General features: G+C 42.0%; 1 pseudogene; it reads left to right on the forward strand.

Annotated features, from left to right (window-relative positions):
* Nucleotides 1-20562, forward strand: part of LOC132407284 (zinc finger protein 850-like) — a 75625-nt pseudogene that overhangs the window by 12619 nt on the left and 42444 nt on the right.

Consider the following 20562-nt stretch of genomic DNA (forward strand, 5'->3'; position numbering starts at 1 on the left):
TTTGGCAAGTATCACAGCTTGTAAATGCTTTTTGTAGCCAGCTAAGGGTCTTTCAATTCTTGTTTGGGGGTTTTTCGCCCATTCTTCCTTGTAAAAGGCTTCTAGTTCTGTGAGACTCTTGATCCATCTTGCATGCACTGCTCTTCTGAGGTCTATCCACAGATTCTCAATGATGTTTAGGTTGGGGGACTGAGGGCTATGGCAAAACCTTCAGCTTGCACCTCTTGAGGTAGTCCATTGTGGATTTTGAGTTATGTGTAGGATCATTATCCTGTTGTGGAAGCAATCCTCTTTTCATCTTTGGCTTTTTTACAGACAGTGTGATGTTTGCTTCCAGAATTTGCTGGTATTTAATTGAATTAATTCTTTCCTCTACCAGGAAATGTTCCCTGTGCCACTGGCTGCAACACAAGCCAAAAGCATGATCGATCCACCCCCGTGCTTAACAGATGGAGAGGGGTTCTTCTCAGGAAATTCTGCACCCTTTTTCCTCCAAACATACCTTTGCTCATTGCCATCAAAGAGTTCTATTTTAACTTCATCAGTCCACAGGACTTGTTTCCAAAATGCATCAGGCTTGTTTAGATGTTCCTTTGAACCTTCTGAATTGAACTCTGGGCTCTTTGGCTTTTACCCAGGGCAAACCCACACAGTGATATAGGGAAGCATCAGTTCTGTCTGTCGCCAAAGAAAATCCAGAACTATCGGGAGAAATGCGCTGACCTCTTTTCCTTTAACCTCTCCAATCACCGTGACTGGGAACTTCTGTCCCTCGAGGGGTGCATAATACTGGCTTTCCTCAGTTGAGCACCCAGGAGGGTCATAGATTCTCCAGGCTTAGGTTTGCTTTGACGTACTTTAGTGATGTATGCAGGTTGCTGGAGAGCCCTTTCCAAGGCTTGAATAATCCAGTCTGTCTGTTCATTCTCATTATGGATTCCTGCCTGTAACTCTAGATAGGTTCGATATCTCAGTTCTGCCTTCCGTTTCCGCCCCTCATCAGCTGAGGTAATCATGCAGCAGAGCGAATGAATCTTGCGGAGTTGCATTATGCACTCAGCATCAAAGTCACTGTCGTCAAACAGGGTCGGTATGCCAGTCATAGGTTCGGGATCCCTTTTTTCACTTATCAGTTAGAACTTCAGACTGATGTAGGCCTATGTAGGCCGGCTTTGATTTGCTTATGTTGTTTTCCCTGCTCTCGTTTTCGGTGCCCATCCACCCATTCATGCTCCGCTTTCAGCCTCTCCCAACCTTTGGCGTTCCTTCTGCAGTGCATACCTCTCTCCCTTTGTCACATGCATTATTCTTCCAACTTGCTAATACTGTGCTGTTCCACTTTGCATCTGCCTTATCGTTCCATTCCTTTTTCAGTAATTTCCACTTCTTTCCACAGTTCTTTTTCCATATCAAATTTACTGCTTGTTCTCATGAGGTAATATCCCAGGCTCCCCCCTAGTGGCCAGATTTTGTTCCCCAATTTCTTATTCAGTGCTGCACTCAACATTCGCAAATCTTTTCCCTTGTCTGGAAAACTCTCACACATATTGTGTTGGGCTGCTGTTGTCCCACTCATATCACTCGACTGCAATTAACCCATGTTCATTACCCGGCACAAAGCCTTCTGCTCAATTAACAATCAGATAAATTTACACAGCTGGCACCTCCTGTTAAATTGATAAATTTACCTGGGACCACCTCCTGCCCACTTACTAAAATTTACCCGGCCCAGCTGCCTCCTCAGTAAAATTTTGCCCACCTTATACAAGTCTCCCAACAGATTCTTTCCCGATCCCGTCAATGTATGCGATCAGCTTGGGCGAGGGACCGTACCTCAAAAGGAACTAACAGAGAATGACAAAATACCTATTGGGCGCTCGGTCGGTCTCTGCAGTCCCCAGAGTGGTCCAGCCACTTACTCAGCCCGTCTGCTTGGCACTCCCGATATTGGGATCCTGTTTGTGACACCAAATGTTAAAGTTGAATCTGAATAAAACACGAGAGACTAGCTATCGTCGCCACAGTTTATTGCACATTCTCCTGTAGGAGTTTGAGACCCAGTTGTCAAAGGGAAGGCACGTAAGCAGTCAGGTTACAGTCGTGTATTTATACATACTAAGCCCCATATATTACTATTTGCAAGATGTTATTTGGACTGGTATGCTCACCAAGTCTGTTGGTGCAAAACATAATTACTTAGATAAGAGAGTTCATTAAATGAAGGTTTTAATTGCAGATGCATGTACTGTTCTGTCCTTATCAGTTATTCCCTTTGCAAGGCCCTGACTTTGTTACAGACAGATGTTCATTCCTGTCCTTTTCAGTGAGTCCTCCTCCCTTTACTCAAATAAGGGTACAATGTATAATGTTATCAACTAACGAGGTTATAATGTATAATGTAATCAATTAATAAGGTTACAATGTATAATGTTATCAGCTCTCAGTGTGTCTCTCTGCAAGCCAGAGAGAAAATGGAAATGTGCCTGTCTTAGTTAACCACTGAAGACAGAGTTTACTTAAGTTCAAAAATTCCTATTCAGTCCCAATTATTCTTTTAGCCAGAGGTTACAAAGGTTCAAAATGATTTTGTTATCTATCCTCAATTCCTCCGGAGAGCTCAGGGGAAATACTCATGTTACCTCTAGTTATTGTGGCGATGCAGAAGTTGCTGGAGAATTTACAAGTGCGATGAAGTGGAGTGATATTTGGAAATCTGACATTTTAAAGTGTAATTTAGCAAGCAAATTGCATATGGACAAAGTGCAAAAGCTCTGGTGAGAAAAGTTTTCATTACCCGTTACAAGCCTGCTACATAGGTTGTGTGAGAGTGCAGATGAACTTTATCTAACTCAGAAATCAAAGATTTTATGGACAATGCTTTGCTAGCTGTTAAAATGAATACCTCTCTATATAAAATACACTGTGCACATGTTGTCACTGGGTAAAAAAATGCACATTACGAGATTTATGTGCCCACTGGTCATTACAAGTTAGAGGGGACATTGGTGGGAAGGTGGGGAGACCTCCAGTGTCCTTGATGCCCTCACCTACAAGATGTGCATCCAGCTGCAGCTTGTAACCCTGCATTTTAAGGAGTTGGAACTTGAAATGGATGAATTCTGAATCATCCAGGAGTTGGAGGGGATGATAGATGTGACATGAAGTGAGGTGAGTTACACCCAAGGTACAGGACACAGGAAACTGGGTGAAAGTGAGGAAAGGGATGAGGTTAAACATCCTTCACAAAATACTCTTGTGACCATCCCACACAACAACAGGTGGACCACTTTAGAAACTGTTGGGGATTATTAGCAGAGGAAAGTCAAAGGGGTGATAGGGGATTCGTTAGTTAGGGGAACAGAACAAGAAGGAATGAATATCCTCGTGGTAAGGCTTTCTAATGCTAGTGTGGGGGGAGGGGTGATGTGATTAAAGTAAGTTGTAGGGGGAACGGTAACCAGAATGACAGAACAGATAGTGGAGAGGGTGAATTGTATTGAATTTATTACATACATTCTGCATCTACATGAGTAGTAGAAATCTTCATGTTACGTCTCTGTCCAAATGTGTAATTTATAGTAATTTATAACAAATGGTATGTAGATAGGGCATTCATTATGACATAGAAATCAATTAATCAGTCTGATGGCCTGGTGGAAGATGTTCTCCCGGAGCCCGTTGGTCCTTTTGCTGTGGTACCATTTCCTGGATGGTAGCAGCAGGATCAGTTTGTGGTTGTGGTGAATTGGGTCCTCAATATCCTTCGGGCCCTTTTATCACACCTGCCTCTGCAAATGTCCTGAATAGTGGGACGTTCACATCTAGAGATGTGTTGGGCTGTGCGCACCCCTCTCTGTAGGTTCTTGCAATTAAGGAAAGTGCAGTTTACCAGGCAGTCATTCAGCCAGTCAGGATGCTCTCATTTGTGTTCCTGTAGAAAGTCCTTAGGATTTGGGTCCCCATCCCAAATTTCTACCATCTGAGGTGAAAGAGGTGCTGTTGTGTTTTTATCACAACACAGCTAGTATATACAGACCATGTCAGATCCTTGGTGACCCTCTCAATCCCAGATCCATTGATGCCAATAGGGGTTAGCCTGTCTCCATTCCTTTTGTCGTCCACGATTAGCTCCTTTGGGTTTGTGACAATGATTGAGAGGTTGTTTTCTTGACACCAGCCAGATGTTGTTCAGACCAAAGACAGAGTCAGCAGTCAAATGGCTGAGCATGGTGCAATGAATGTGCTGAGCTGTGTTTATCACAAAGAAAGAAGCATCGTAGGAAAGCCAGATGAGCTCAGGCCAGGGAATTATGATATTGTAGCCATTACTGGGACTTGGTTGCACCCAACAGTCTGAGAGATTTAGAGCAACAAATTTGTAGAGAGATCACAGACCATGCCAAGAAACAAAGGTTGATTCAATTGGTGATTTTAACTTCCCAGATATTGACTGGGATTCCCATACTGTGAAAGGACTAGATGGGGCAGAGTTTGTCAAATGTGCCCTTAATCAGGACGTAGAATCCCCAACGTAAAGCGTGCAATAAGCTGTTAGGAAATGATCCAGGGCTGTTGACAGAAATTAGTGATCATAATGCCATGAAATTGAAAGTAAATATGGAAAAAGCGGTCTGGACCACGGGTTGAGATTCTAAACTGGGGAAAGGTCAATTTTGATGGTATCAGAAAGGATCTGACAAGTGTGGTTTTGGTCAGGCTGTTTTCTGGCAAAGGAGTACTTGTAAGTGGGAGGCCTTCAGAAGTGAAATTTTGAGGGTGTGGAGTTTGTCTGTGTCTGTCAAAATAAGAGTTGAAATGTAACTGGTGCAGGGAACCTTGGTTCTCAAGATATATTGAGGCCCCGGATATTTTGTTCCTCTAAATGCCTCAGACTGTTGGGTGCTGCCAAGATTCATTAACGACTGACTCATTAATCATTATTCCAATTCCTGAGCTCATCTGACTTTTTTTTTGTCGTCTTCTGTTGGTGCCTAAAAGCTTCCCAATAATTTTTGCTCTTTTGTTTGCCCTTTGTTTGGCTTCTCATTTCAGCCATGGTTGTGTCCTCCTGCCTTTCCAATACTTCCACTTCTTTCGTAAGTATCGATCACTCAACTCCCGAGTTTCTGCCAGAAACTTCAGCCATTGCTGTTCCATTGTCACTCCTACTTGTTTTTCCTTTGAAGCAAGTTAGACCTGCTTCTCCATCATGGAGAAGTTCAACACAGAAACAGGCTATTTGGCCCATATAGTCAATGCCAAAAAAACATTTAAGCTGTCTAATACATCTACCTGCACTGGGACCATCACCCTCCATAACCCTACCAGCCAGACTCCCATCCAAACTTCTTTTAAATGGTGAAACCGAGCTCACATTCATCACATGTACTGGCATCTCATTCCACACTCTCGCGACCATTTCAGTGAAGGGCTTTTCCACATGTTCCTGTTAAATTTTCACCTTCCCCACTGACCCACGACCTCTGGTTGTCATCCCACCCAACCTCAGTGGAAAGAGCTGCTGGCATTTAACCTATCGTTTTCCTCATGGTTTTGTAGACTTCTAATGAATCCTGAAACAATGTATAATTTCCTTGTTTATGTTTAGAGCCGTTTTTTAGGTGGATAAGATGATGAGGGGCATTGATCGTGTGGATAGTCAGAGGTTTCTTTCCCAGGGCTGAAATGGCTAACACAACGGGGCAGAGTTTTAAGGTGCTTTGAAATAGATTCCGAGGGGATGTCAGGGGTAAGTTTTTTTACACAGAGAGTGGTGGGTGCGTAGAGAGTGTTTCAGTTCCTGTGGGAACAGGCACCCATGCAGCTCATTGGGAACAGGGAATAAAACCAATGGAGAGAGACAACTGAGCCAGATTCAGGAAGAGCATCAGAGAGTTTGATGGTCATTCCAGATACCAGCACTGTTCCCAGTTAGAAGATGATTTCTCTTTCCAACTTGGATTGAACTTTACTGTAACAGTGTGATGTCAGCTCACACCTTGCCAACTCAAGTGATCTCATCTGAAATGTTGTTCCACACCCATTGATCTATTTTGTAAATCTTTTTACAGGTTAAATATGACAAGGAATTTTTCTCTGGAAATCTCGAACACAACACGTCAGTTTTGCTGTCTCTGCCCAGATATTTAAGAAGAGGAGCAAGGGATTCACTCGATCATCAGAACGTCATTTTACACGGGGGTGGGGGGGGGGGAACGCATTCATCTGCTCAGACAGTGGGAATGGATTCACTCAGTCATTTCAACTGAAGGTACATCAGCAAGTTCACACCGGACAAGGCCATTCAGCTGTTGTAAGTGTGAGTAGGGATCTACTCGGTTATCCCACTTGTGGACACACCCGTCAGTTCACACTGGGCAGAGGCTGGTCATTTGCTGAATTTGTGGGGAATGAATCACTCGATCATCTAACCGAATGGCACACCAGCAAGTTCACACTGGAGAGAGGCTGTTCACCTGCTCGGACTGTGGGAAGGGGTTCACTAAATCATCTAAACTACTGAGACACCAGTCAGTTCACACTGGCGAGCGGCCATTCACCTGCTCAGACTGTGGGAAGGGATTCAGTTGCTCATCTAAACTGAAGGAACATCAGAGAGTTCACACTGGGGAGTGGCCGTTCACCTGCTCAGATTGTGGAAAGGAATTCACTTGCTCGTCTAACCTGAAGGGACATCAGAGAACTCACAGTGGAGAGAGGCCGTTCACCTGCTCAGTCTGTGGGAAGGGATTCACTCAGTCATCCACCCTAATGGTACATCAGCGAGTTCACACTGGGGAGCGGCCGTATACCTGCTCAGTCTGTGGGAAGGGATTCACTCGGTCATCCACCCTAATAGTACATCAGCGCGTTCACACTGGAGAGAGGCCGTTCACCTGCTCAGAGTGTGGGAAGGGATTCAGTAAATCATCTGACCTACTGAGCCACCAATCAGTCCACACAGGGGAGCGGCCGTTCACCTGCTCAGACTGTGGGAAGGGATTCCCTTGCTCATCTCAACTGAAGGTACATCACCGAGCTCACACTGGGGAGAGGCCGTTCACCTGCTCAGTCTGTGGGAAGGGATTCACTCGACCATACCACCTACAGATGCACAGGTCTGTTCACACTGGGGATTGGCCATTCACCTGCTCAGACTGTGGGAAGGGATTCACTTGCTCATCTAAACTGAAGGAACACCAGCGAGTTCACACTGGGGAGAGGCCATTCACCTGCTCAGACTGTGGGAAGGGATTCACTTCTTTGACGCAACTGAAGATACATCAGCGTGTTCACACTGGAGAGAGGCCATTCACCTGCTCAGTGTGTGGGAAGGGATTCACAAAATCATCCTACCTGCTGAGCCACCAGTCAGTTCACACTGGCGAGTGGCCGTTCACCTGCTCAGACTGTGGGAAGGGATTCACTTTCTCATCTAAACTGAAGGAACATCAGAGAGTTCACACTGGGGAGTGGCCATTCACCTGCTCAGAATGTGGGAAGGGATTCACTTGCTCATCTAAACTGAAGGTACATCAGCGAGTTCACACTGGAGAGAGGCCATTCACCTGCTCAGTGTGTGGGAAGGGATTCACTAAATCATCTCACCTACTAAGACACCAGCGAGTTCACACTGGCGACCGGCCGTTCACCTGCTCAGACTGTGGGAAGGGATTCACTTGCTTATCCGAAGTAAAGGTACATCAGCGAGTTCACACTGGGGAGAGGCCGTTCACGTGTTCAGAGTGTGGGAAGGGATTCATTAAATCATCTTACCTACTGAGACACCAGTCAGTTCACACTGGCGACCGGCCGTTCACCTGCTCAGACTGTGGGAAGGGATTCAGTTGGTCATCCCAGCTGAAGGTACATCAGCGAGTTCACACTGGGAGAGGCCGTTCACCTACTCAGACTGTGGGAAGGGATTCAGTTGGTCATCCCAGCTGAAGGTACATCAGCAAGTTCACACTGGGAGAGGCCGTTCACCTACTCAGTGTGTGGGAAGGGATTGACTCAGTAATCTCATCTACATACACACAAGTGAGTTTACACAGTAGAGAGGCCGATCAGCTGCTGAGACTTTGGGAAGTAATTCTGTCAGCAAAATCAACCAAATGTGCATCGTTGAGTTCACAGTGGGGAGAGGCCGTTTACCTGCTGTGAATGTGGGGAGCAATTCACTCAGGTCACTTAACCTTATGTAACTCTTGCTTCAGCTAGCAACTTAATATAGGGGGTGATAGCCCCTGAGCTTGGCCAAACCTAAGAAATCTCTTTTGTGTGAATGCTGCATGATGTGCCCCTGTTACAAATCAGTACCCCAAAAATAACAAATGGTACACAGTATGCGATTAAACAATTAAGCTATTTAATTCTTACTTTGACTATAGGATTAGTAAAGGAAACAAATAAAAGTAAAAGGGCCCTTTCTCTCCATTTGTGTCTTCTCATCTCTCCCTGGCAAAAGGCCTTGAAAATCTATCTACCTTCCAGACTCACAGGAAAGAACAATATCTCTCTCTCATTGGATAGCTAGGCACTCCAAAACCCTGTTATTTCTAGTCATAAGCTAAACATTGCTGCTGCAGAGAAACCATTAGCTCAACAGTGAAATATAACAGAGAGTCCATTACATTAGCAGTGAAATCTCATAGCATGTTACATTTGTGACACACTACCGGGTTCACACAGCGGAATAAGTTTCAATAAGTTGCATGCTGGATATTTGTCCATCACTGTTGCTAAAGCTATTTTGAGAGTGACTATCGGTGCTGAACTCTACAATTATTGCTGCTGCTCACCACATCCAGTTCTGGGCATGGGAGGAGTTTCTTCTACTGCATATTCACCTTCAATGGGACTGTAGTTTAATATTGACGGGGGGGGGGGGGGGAGGGTGGAGTGTGGCCAGTGAAGAAGTGGAGCTTTTGACGCTTTGGCTCAAGTAGTTTTGGCAGATGGATTGTGCAATCAAGTCAATCCAGATTTGAATACCTCCTGGAGGCTGTGCCTGTCTGAATGGAATAACATCAGTTTCTGAGCTGCTCCTAGTTTTGTCCCTTTCCCCCGAGTTTAAACCGAATTTAATATCTTCAGTTGCTGGTTCTTGAAGGGGAACAATATGTCTTTGAGGAGTGGGAAGTACTTGTCTGAACCTAGTGATAAAGGCAACGGGAAAGGAAAGATGCAAAAGGAAGGATCTGATGAAATGCCATTGTGGGCTGAAGATATGGCTTGGACACAGTTCATTTAAAGACTAACTTGAAAAGAATATTAATGAAATGATGTCATTTCTGGGAAAACTTAAGGATCTGGAAGCTCAAGTCACTGCACACAATGAGGAATTGAAGATAATAGCAAAAATTGCTTGAAAGTAAAATAAAGTGAAATTTGTTTTGAAAGATATCGAAATAAGATTATAGACCTTGAAACTAGGTCTCGACAATGGAATATACAAATTGTTGGGCTGCAGGAAGGAGTTGAAAATGGAGATTTAACTGCTTACATTGGTAAGCTTTTTCATACCTTATTTCCTTCTATATTATCACAGCCGCCTACTATAGAAAGAGCACACAGAACTTTTACTTCAAGATTTCAAGATCCAAATAAACCCAGGGCTGTTCTGGTTTGTTTTCATTATTTTAAGATTAAAGGTCAAATAATGCGTCAGGCAAGAAAACAAGAGTTTTTAGATTTGAGACATCAGCTCGGTTTTTATGAAGATTATTCGAAGGAGTTAATGGAACAAAGATCAAAATTTGCTCTGGTAATGAAACAGGCATATGATAAGAAATTGTTTCCTTCCTTGTGTCACCCAACAAGAATTAAAGTTTTTCCTCCTGATTCTCCTCCTCGTACATTTTGTGATCCTAAAGTTGCACTGGCGTTTGATTAAACTATACCTGCTGCGACTGCTGATCGAAATGGCTGGCATATTATCTGCATAATAGCATTTCGGAAAGAAGATTTATGAAGGCTACTTGGACATTTCATTGAGAGACTATTAAAGGAACATTAGGGGATTTGTTTATTATTGCATATCATTGTTTTTTTGGTAAGAAGATTTATGGTTCAAGTATGACTGTTTAAATGGTTATTTGGACATTCGATGGAGAAAAAGAACATTAAAGGACTTATTCCTTTAACCTAATATCTGTTTTGTTATTTTTTGTGTTTTTTTTATTTAATTAACTAACTGGTAGTTTTTCCTACTAATGGGGCTATTTCCTTCTCTTACATATACTTCGCGGAGGTTTCAATTATTTGCATAATTTTATTAGTTTTAAAGATTGTGTTGATTTATTATTAAACACTATGCTTGGTGTCTCTAGGTAATATGTTTTAGAATTTAATAACTGCTTATTTTTTAATTCTTTTCAACATATTAGTATGTTTTTTATATAAGGAGTATTGCATCTTATAACTGAATTTAAAGCTTTTTAGGGGATTTAATGTTAAGTTTAAGATGGAGCTGTTTTTTTCTTTTTAAGAGATAACAATTTTTTGGTTTCCTCTTTGTTAAAAAAAATCTAAATATAAACATGGGATAGTTTGTAGATGCTGGAATTTTCCTTTGATGATAATTTGTCGTTCCTCTTACAAGGTCAGTGGGTTTCATTTTTTAACTGGGGGAGGGTAGAGAACCTTTTTTAATCTTTTTTTTGGACAGACAGAACAGTCTTGGTTGTGTTTTCTATCATAGTGTGCCTGCTTTTTCTAGGCTGTGGGGGGAGTGGGATGGGGTTAGAATTAGGGTTTTTTCCCATTGGGTGGTTCCGGAGCATGTGTGTTTTCTGTGTGGTTGTACTGTCCATCACTGCCATTTTTGATCATCCCATATTGGCATGTGCTCGGCACATGTGTAAAGTAGAAAAAATTATAGTATGGAATCAAAACAGATTAATGTAATAAGTTAGAATGTATGTGGTTGGAATTATCCTATCAAATAAAAAAAAGACTTTTAAAATCATCAATCGATTTCAACCTGATACAACTTTTGCCCAGGAGATGCATATCAAGGCGGGAGATCAAAATAGATTTTTTGGATCGTGGAAGAGTTTGCTATTTCACTCCACTTCTCAAAGTAAAACTAAGGGAGTGTCTATTTTTATTAAATCCAATATTTCGTTCATTCAAGAGGACATTAAGTCAGATTTTTTGTCGATTTTTAATTGTTAAAGGAGTAATTTGTAACAGAAAAACAGTTTTGGTCAATTTATATGGTCCTAAGTTGATCTTTTTTTAAAAAATGTATTTGCTTTACTGCCTCATTTCAATGAATATATGTTGATAATGGGCGGGGATTTTAACTGTTGTTTAAATCCTTTGACAAGAGCTCAACCATCCACAACTTCCAAATCACTCCGCATTACTTATTAATTCCTTTTTGACAGATTTTTGGATTGATTGATTTATGTAGATATTTACACCCTGATGATAGAGAATATTCTTTTTTGTCACATGTTTATAGAAAATATTCAAGGATCGATTATATTATTGTTGACCCTTCTTGCCTACTGTTAAGAATTGTGAATATGACACTATCGCTGTATCTGCTCATGCAGCTTTCAGTTTGTCTTTCGAATTCGATGATGCCATCCTTGCCCACCCACCTTGGCGCCTGTCTCAGACATCATTGCAGAATTCAGACTTTGTTAGCTTCATTGAAAAACAGGTAAAATAATTTTTTTTTCTTTTTGATGTTATAGGGGGTACATCTAAATTAATCATATGGGATACATTTAGAGCATTTTAAGGTGGTCAGATCATTTCTTATTCTGCTAACCTGAAAAAACAGACTAAAGTAGAATTAGATAAGATTACAAAACAAGTTAAAGGCTTTGATAATATTTATGCGATTTCCCCTAATATTGACTTATTTAAACAAAGGATGGAACTTCAATCACAATATAATTTATTATTAACTCATCCTATTGAAGGCTATTTGCTTAAGCTAAAAAGTCAATATTATATGTTTTGAGATAAAAATAACAAACTGCATCTCAATTAAAAACGGCCAGAGCCAAAAGGCAAATTTTGAAAATCTATAGGAAAGATGTTTCCCTGGCTTGGGAATATGAAGACATTAATAAGATTTTTATACTGAGCTTTATAAATCTAAATTTCCAGTAGATTCTTCTAAAATGAATTTTTTTTAATGAAAGATTGTTTTTCCTATAATTTCCGTTGAAGATCAAAAACATCTTGATGTCCAAATTACCGAAGCCAAAATTCATAAAGCTATTTTTTCAAAGCCATCTGGTAAGGCCCCTGGACTTGATGGGTACCCTGTAGAATTTTATTAAAAAAATGGAAAATTGCTCTCTCCGTATAAGTAGGAAATGTTTAAGGACTATTTTGTGAAAGGTGATTTACACTTTGATTTTTATGACACTTCTATTGCTTTAATTCTTAGAAAGGATAAAGGTCCTTCTGATTGTGCCTCATATAGACCTATTTCATTATTGAATGTTGATGCTCAGATCCTGTCAAAGACTATGGCCAATTGGTTGAAAAATTTTTGGGTAAAGCTATTTTTAAAGATCAAACAGGCTTTATAAACGGCCGTTATTCCTTTTCAAATGTTTGGAGAATATTTAACATTATATACCCATCTTATTTTAAAACTCTATAATGTGTCATCTCTTTCAATGCTGAAAAAGTGTTCGATCGAGTTGCATGGAAATATTTATTTAATGTTTTCGAGAAATTTGGTTTTGGTGTTAATTTAAATAATTTGATTAGTATGATATATTAAACTCTTATTGCCTCTGCTATTACTAATAATTGTAGATCTCTTTTTTCAGGTTTCACAGAGGACAAGACAAAGTTGTCTATTAAGTCCTTTGTTATTTAACTTAAAATTAGAATCCCTTGGTATCACTCTTCGTGAAGCTAAAGATATTCATGGGATTCTTGTGAATGAGATTTTTCTTTACGCTGACGATTTTCCGGTTTATGTATCTAATCCCAAGGAATTTCCCTACCTTGCTAAATTTATTTCATGAATTTGGTAATTTTTCAGGATATAAAATAAATTTCAATAAAAATTAACCATTTCCTTTAAATGAATCTGTTTCTATATATGGTAATACTCCTTTCAACATTATGAACTTTTTTTAGATATTTATGTATTATAATCTCTAAAAAAAAAATAAGGATCTTTACAAAGCTAATTTTGTTCCCTGAGTAGATTCTTCGAAGTATTTATTTAGTGGATGGAACCCACTTACATTTTCACTTGTTGGTCACATTCATATAGTCAAAATGCTGATTTTACCAAAATTGTTATATTTTCAGAATATCCCTGTTTTTTTGACGATGTGTTTTTGATCGGATTGATTCTATTATCTCATCTTTTATATGGAATGATAAGAGAACAGGAATTAGTAAATGTTACTTACAGAAATTGAAAAAGGACGGAGTTCTTACTTCACCTAATTTAAGAATGTATTACTGGGCTGTTAATGTGCAATATATGTCCTTTTGGTTACACTGGGTTGATAAGAACGAACGGCCAATTTGGGTCGATTTGGAATTGAAAGCTGTGAAACAGTTTTATTTAACTGCTGTATTGGGAGCTGCTTTACAATTGGCTAAATTTGCTGATTTAAATGTATACCCTGTGATTAAGTATTCTTTACAAATTTGGCTCCAGTTCTGCAATTTTTTAATCTTATAAAATTTAATAATTGTAGTTTAATTTATTATCATTTTTTAAAGAATTCTTTGAGTGAACCAATTTTTTTACTTTGGAAAAGAACGGTATTAATTCTTTTTTGGATCTATTTAAAGATGCCTTTTGAACAATTAGTTGATAAATATTCTCTTTCGTACTCACACTTTTTACAATAACTTCAAGTTAGACGTTTCTTACAAAAACATATAACAAATTTTCCTTACATATTGAATGCTGGCTTGTTAGGTACTATTACGAGTATGAACCCTTTGATGAAGGGTTCCATTGGAAGAATTTATAAATTACTATCACAATGGGGTAAGAGTCCTTTATTTAAGATTAAACAAGATTGGAGCTTAATTTGACTTTTATGATGGAGGACTGGACACGGATTCTGAAGTTGGTTAACTCTTTTTCGATTTGTGCTAGTAATACACTGATTCAATTTAAAGTTGTACATCATTACTATTTGATGAAGGAGAGATTGTTTGAAATGTTTCCTGATGTTGATAGTTATTGTGATAGATGTAAAACTGAGACAGCTACACTGACACACATGTGTCAGTCTTGTTCTACACTGGAACAGCTCTGGAAGTCAGTTTTTTTCTACAATTTCTAAAGCACTTAAAATTAATTTACAACCTAACAAATTAACTGCACTTTTTGGAATAATTCCTCAAAATATCCAAGCTATTTCTTTGTCTGACCAACATGTTATTGTGTTTGTTACATTGATAGTTAGGAGGGCCATTCTGTTGAAGTGGGAAGACACGTCGGCTCCCACTCTGTTACAGTGGTTCTTCCAAGTGATGCTATGTCTTAGTTTGGAGAAAATTAGAAGTTGAACATTTGAACCTGTGTTTGATTTTGAGAAAAGGAGTTCATTTTCTCGTTATTACCATTTGAGTTAATTGATAATTTTCTCCATGATCTAATTGTATTTTTTTTTCTTGCTGGCGGTTTGATGGTTATCTTCAGAAGCTGTCTGTATGACGCATGGCTCCGGGGTTGAGTTCTTAGTGTTTTTTTTTTCCTCACTTTTCTTTGCTTTAGTGTTTTTTTTTTCTATTTTTTTGTGTCACCATATTTTTCAATCTTTAAAACAATCGTTTTTTTTTCCTTGACGCATTGTAAGTGTTATTTACTTCGATGTACTCTTGTTATTTTGGGCAATAATAATGAAAAGATTTGAATAGTTCAGACTCAGCAGAAAGCAGCTGATTGGGCTATCCAGGTCAGGTGAGCAAGCATTCTGGTTCGGTAATCGTAAATTGAACAGCTCAACAAACAAATAAAAAGAGGGGTAGCTCAATCGGAGCAGCCAGTGAGTGAGTGGGGCCAGAGCAGCAGTGGAGCTTTGAGGCTTTCATTTGAGAGGTTTTGGCGAGCAGAGGCGGAGGACGAACTTGCTCCCAGTGGGTAAGGCCGGGTAAGGTTCTTTAATTAATTTAATTAAGTTAGGAGTTTTTTATGGAGGCAGTAGATAGGGCAGTCCAGTGCTCCGATTGTAGGATGTAGGAGTCAGGGACAGCACAATTGCCTCTGATGACTACACCAGCAAGAGAAGCATCCAGCTTAATCTCTTGTCAAACAGAGTTAGGGAACTGGAGCTGGATGAACTTCGGATCATTTGGGAGGCAGAGGCAGTAATAGATCGAATTTTCAGGGAGGCAGTCTCCCCTAAAAGTCAGGAGACAGGTAACTAACTGGGTGACTGTCCGGAGTGGTCGTGTCTCTGGCACAGTGACTGGCCCCTTTGCTGAGAAAGGAAGGAGGGAAAAGAGGAGAGCAGTAGTGATTGGGGATTCGATAGGGGGACAGATAAGAGGTTTTGTGGGAAAGATCGAGAATCCTGGATGGTGTGTTGCCTCACTGGTGCCAGGGTCCGTGATATCTTGGATCGAGTTCTCGGTAGTCTCAGGAAAGAGGGTGACCAGTCAGCTGTGGTCCAAGTGGGGACCAATGACATAGATAGGAATAGGGATGAGGTCCTGGAGAAGGAATATAGAGAGTTAATATAAAAGTTAAAAAGCAAGGGTGGTAATCTCAGGATTGCTGCCTGTGCCACGAGGCAGAGAGGGTAGGAACTGGAAGTCATGGCAGTTGAATGGGTGGCTGAAGAGTTGGTGCAGGGGACAGGGGTTCAGATTTCTGGAACATTGGGATCTCTTCTGGGAAATGTCTGACCTGCACAAAGTGGACCAGCTGCCCAGGAAAAGGAAAGGGACCAATATCCTGGCGGCCAGGTATGATAGAGCTGTTGGAGAGGGTTTAAACTAGTTTGGCAGGTGGTGGGAATCAGAATGTGAGTGCAGAGATTGGGTACAAGGACAAAGGCATGATGCTATGTGTTCTGAGTTGGTGAGGAAGGACAGGCAGGCGATAAAACATAAATGTAGCCACAGAAGGGTTGAAATGTGTCTATTTCAATGCTAAGAGTATTGGGAATAAAGTGGATGAATTTAGAGCATGGATCAGTATGTGGAGTTCTGACACTGGCCGTTACTGAAACCTGGTTGGAGGAAGGACAGCATTGGCTGATGGAGGTACTGAGGTTGAGGTGATTTAAAAGGAATAAGATGGGAGGTAGAAAGGGCGTGGGGGGGGGAGTAGCAGTACTGGTCAGGGATAGTTTCACGTCTATAGGAAAGGGAGGACGCTGCAGAGGGAGTGTCCACTGAGTCGGTGTGGGTGGCAGTCAGAAATAGGAAGGGAACAATCACGTGTGCTGGGAGTAGTCAATATGCCCCCAAATAGCCCTCGGGACCCCGACGAGCAGATAAGCAGGCAGATTTTAGAATGGTGCAGGAAATACAGGGTTGTAGTTATGGGTGATTTGAACTTCCCTCATATTGACTGACACCACCTGACTGCAAGGGGATAGATGGGGCTGAATTTGTCAGGTGTGTTCAAGAACGATTCCTGATACAGTATATGTACCGGCTGATGAGAGGAGAAGCCATATTGGATCCAGTTCTAGTTAATGAACCTGATCAGGTGGCAGAGCATTTTGGTGAGAGTGACCTCAAGTCCCTTAGCTTCAGCATTGCTATGGAAAAGGATAAACAGGCAATGGGAAAGTGCTTAACTGGGGAATGGCTAACTGAAGGGATGAGGCAGGAACTAGTGGGAGTAAATTGGAAACAGATGTTCAAAGGTGAAAGCACAGAAGTAATGTGAAGGAAGTTGGGAACACTTCTGCTGGGTTCAGGATAGGTTTGTCCCACTGAGGCAAGGAAAAAGTGGTAGGAAAAGGGAACTGTGGCTGACAAAACATGTGAGGCAACTCGTCAAGAAAAAGAAGAAAGCATATGTTAGATATAAGAAGCAGGAAGCAGGAGAGGTTCATGAGAAATATAGGATAGCCAGGAAGGAGCTTAAGAAAGGATTTAGGAGAGCTTGAAGGGGGCATAAGAAGGCCTTGGCTTCTAGGATTAAGGAAAACCCCAAGATGTTCTATGCGTATGTGAAGAGCAACGATGACAAGAATGAAGATGGGGCCGCAAAAGGATAAAGAGGTCAACATGTGCCTGGAGGCGCAGGAGGTTGGAGTGTTACTAAATGGATACTTTGCTTCAGTATTCATAAGTGAAAAGGATCTTGATCAGGGTGAGGTCGAAATAGAACAGGCCTGTGTGCTGGAGAATGTGGAGATTAAGGAAGAAGAAGTGTTGGATCTTTTTAAAAAAACACAAATCCCCAGGTCCGGACGAGATATACCCCAGGTTGCTGTGGCATTGAGGGAAGAGATCGCTGGAGCATAGAGAGCTATGATCTTTGAATCCCCTTTGGCTGCAGGGGAGGTGTCGGAGGATTGCAAAACGGCTAATGTAGTTTCCTTGTTAAAAAAGGTAACAGAGAAACCTGGTGAGACCTGGTATAGACCGATGAGTCTTACGTCGGTGGTCTGCAAACCATTGGAAAGGATACTTAAGGATAGGATCTACGAGCATTTGGAGAAGTACAGACTACTCAAGGATAGTCAACGTGGCTTTGTGAAGGGAAGATCGTGCCTCACGGGCCCAATTGAGTTTTTTGAAGAGGAAACAAAATAAATTGATGAGGGTAGGGCGGTAGACGTCATCTACATCGATTTTAACAAGGCATTTGATAAGGTCCCCCGCGAGAGACTCATCCAGAAAGTCATGAGGCATGGGATCAGTGAATCCTTGCTGTTTGGATAAAAAAAAAATGGTTACTGGAGGAAAGCAGGGGTTAATTGTGGAAGGAAGGTATTCCGCCTGGAGGTCGGTGACTAGTGGGGGCTGCAAAGATCTGTCCTGGGACCCCTGCTCTTTGTGATGTTTATAAATGACCTGGATGAAGACGCAGGAGGATCGGTGAGTAAGTTTGGGAATAACACGAAGATTGGAGGAGTTATGGATGGAGCTGTAGGTTGTCGAAGGTTACAAGAGTATATGTACGGGATGCAGAGTTGGCCAGAGCAGTGGCAGATGGAGTTCAATCCGATTAAGTGTGCGGTGATGCATTTTAGAAGGACAGACCAGAAGGCTGAGTACAGGGTTAATGGTCGGTTACTTAAGTGTGTGTATGAACAGAGGGACATTGGGGTTCAAATCCATTCATCCCTCACGGTCGCTGCACAGATTAATAGAATAGTTAAGAAGGCCCATGGGATGCTAGACTTCTTTAATAGGGGGATTGAGTTCAAGAGTAGGGAGGTCATGTTGCAACCCTACTAATCTTTGGTGAGACTTGTTTTCCATTCTGGTCACCTCATTATAGGAAGGATGTGGAAGCTATGGAGTGGGAGCAGAGGAGATTTACAGGGAAATTGCCTGGATTGGAAAACAAGTGTTATGAGGCATGGTTAGCAGAGCTGGAACTTTTTTCTTTGGAGCATAGAAGGATGAGAGGGGTCTTTATAGAGGTCTGCATGATTATGAGAGGCATAGATAAGGTGCTAGCCTGTACCTGTTTCCCAGGGCACGAATAGCAAACACCAGAGTGCATACATACACATTTAAGTTAAGGGAGAGAAGTTTATGGGAGACATCAGGGGTATTTTCTTTTTACACAGAGGGTTGTGAGTGCCTGGAATGACTTGCCAGGGAATGTGGTGGAGGCTAAAACATTAGGGGTATTTAAGAGCCTCTTGCACAAGCAAATGGATGAAATAAGTATATGGTTTGACTCAAAATCGAGCGCCGAAGGGTCTGTATTCTGCTGTCATATCCTGGGGTCTAGTGTCTTCTACTGTCATTTACAATCGGTGTCCACGTACTTGCCATTGGTGCCTGTTAGTGCCCTTGGAATTCCGGGGCTTAGTACTGATAAGTACCCATACAATGGCTACTTTTCGTTGAAGCTGGCATTTATGGAAGCAGATGTTGGAGTAACAGAGACTATTGAAACGGATGGAACTTTTTTATTCTTGTGAGAAGGTTCCAAGGAGCAAGCAAAGGGAGAAGTAGAGAGAACTTTTTGAGCACCTTGTCCATTCACCATGTGTTCAGAGCTGCTTTTAAGGAGGTGCAAGTTCCTGCTAAGTAGGATTATGAGGGTAAAGGAAGAACTGTGAGGTGCATCCCGTCTAAACCTGTCATGTTACATTCTGGGAGCAGCTAGAGCCACCGGAAACTCTACATTTGCTGAAAAGGTCGAGGAATGGAAATGGAGATCAACTGATAACGTGTTGGAACGTGAAGACGCCTTTTCCACTGGCAGTCCTGAGTTTGATTTCTCCAAAGGTACTTGCCACAGTATTAAAGCAACCGAAGGCACCCCTTTCCGAGAGAGGTCTCGCTGATTGGTTCCAGCGGGGTTCCTGACATTCATCCGCAGCTGACGAAACATAGGGAAGCTAAGTTTAGTCATGGAGCACGAGCGCCTAAGCCGCCGGGAGACACAAGTTATAGACACTGGGAGAGACGGTCCAGTAGTCAGCTGGGAGACACGAGTGATAGACACGGGGAGAGACGGTTCAGTGGTCAGCCGGGAGACACGAGTGATAGACATGGGGAGAGACGGTCCAGTAGTCAGCTGGGAGACACGAGTGATAGACATGGGGAGAGACGATTCAGTGGTCAGCCGGGAGACACGAGTGATAGACATGGGGAGAGACGGTCCAGTGGTCAGCTGGGTGACACGAGTAATAGACACGGGGAGAGACGGTCCAGTAGTTAGCTGGGTGACACGAGTAATAGTCACGGAGAGAGGCGGTCCAGTAGTCAGCTGGGTGACACGAGTAATAGACACGGGGAGAGACGGTCCAGTAGTCAGCTGGGTGACACGAGTGATAGACACTGGGAGAGACGGTCCAGTAGTCAGGTGGGTGACACGAGTAATAGACACGGGGAGAGACGGTCCAGTAGTCAGCTGGATGACACGAGTGATAGACATGGGGAGAGACGGTCCAGTAGTCAGCTGGGTGACACGAGTAATAGACACGGGGAGAGACGGTCCAGTAGTCAGCTGGATGACACGAGTGATAGACACGGGGAGAGATGGTCCAATAGTCAGCTGGGTGACACGAGTGATAGAGACTGTCCAAGGGGTGATTTGATGCGCGAAACACTCACTCTCCTGAATTCCCCTGAGTAGAGACCCAGAACCAGCACATTCTTCTCGCATGACAAAGCTTCCAATAATTTTCTAAACCACCTCTGAACCGTCTCCAGTGACAGCACAATCTGTCTCAGACAAGGGGCTCCAAACTGCTCACAATTCTCGAGGTAAGGCCTCAACAGTGCATTTTAAAACTTGGAAATTCCATCGCTGCATCCATACCCCATTCCTCTGGAAATGATCGCGAACATCGCATTGGCCTTCCTCACCAGTTTTGCAACATGCATATTCACCTTCAGGGACTGTTGGACGAACAACGTTGAGTCCTTTTGCACCTCAGATTTTCCAATTTTCTC

The sequence above is a fragment of the Hypanus sabinus genome, chromosome 18 (assembly GCF_030144855.1).
Source record: "Hypanus sabinus isolate sHypSab1 chromosome 18, sHypSab1.hap1, whole genome shotgun sequence".
NCBI classification, from domain to species: domain Eukaryota; kingdom Metazoa; phylum Chordata; class Chondrichthyes; order Myliobatiformes; family Dasyatidae; genus Hypanus; species Hypanus sabinus.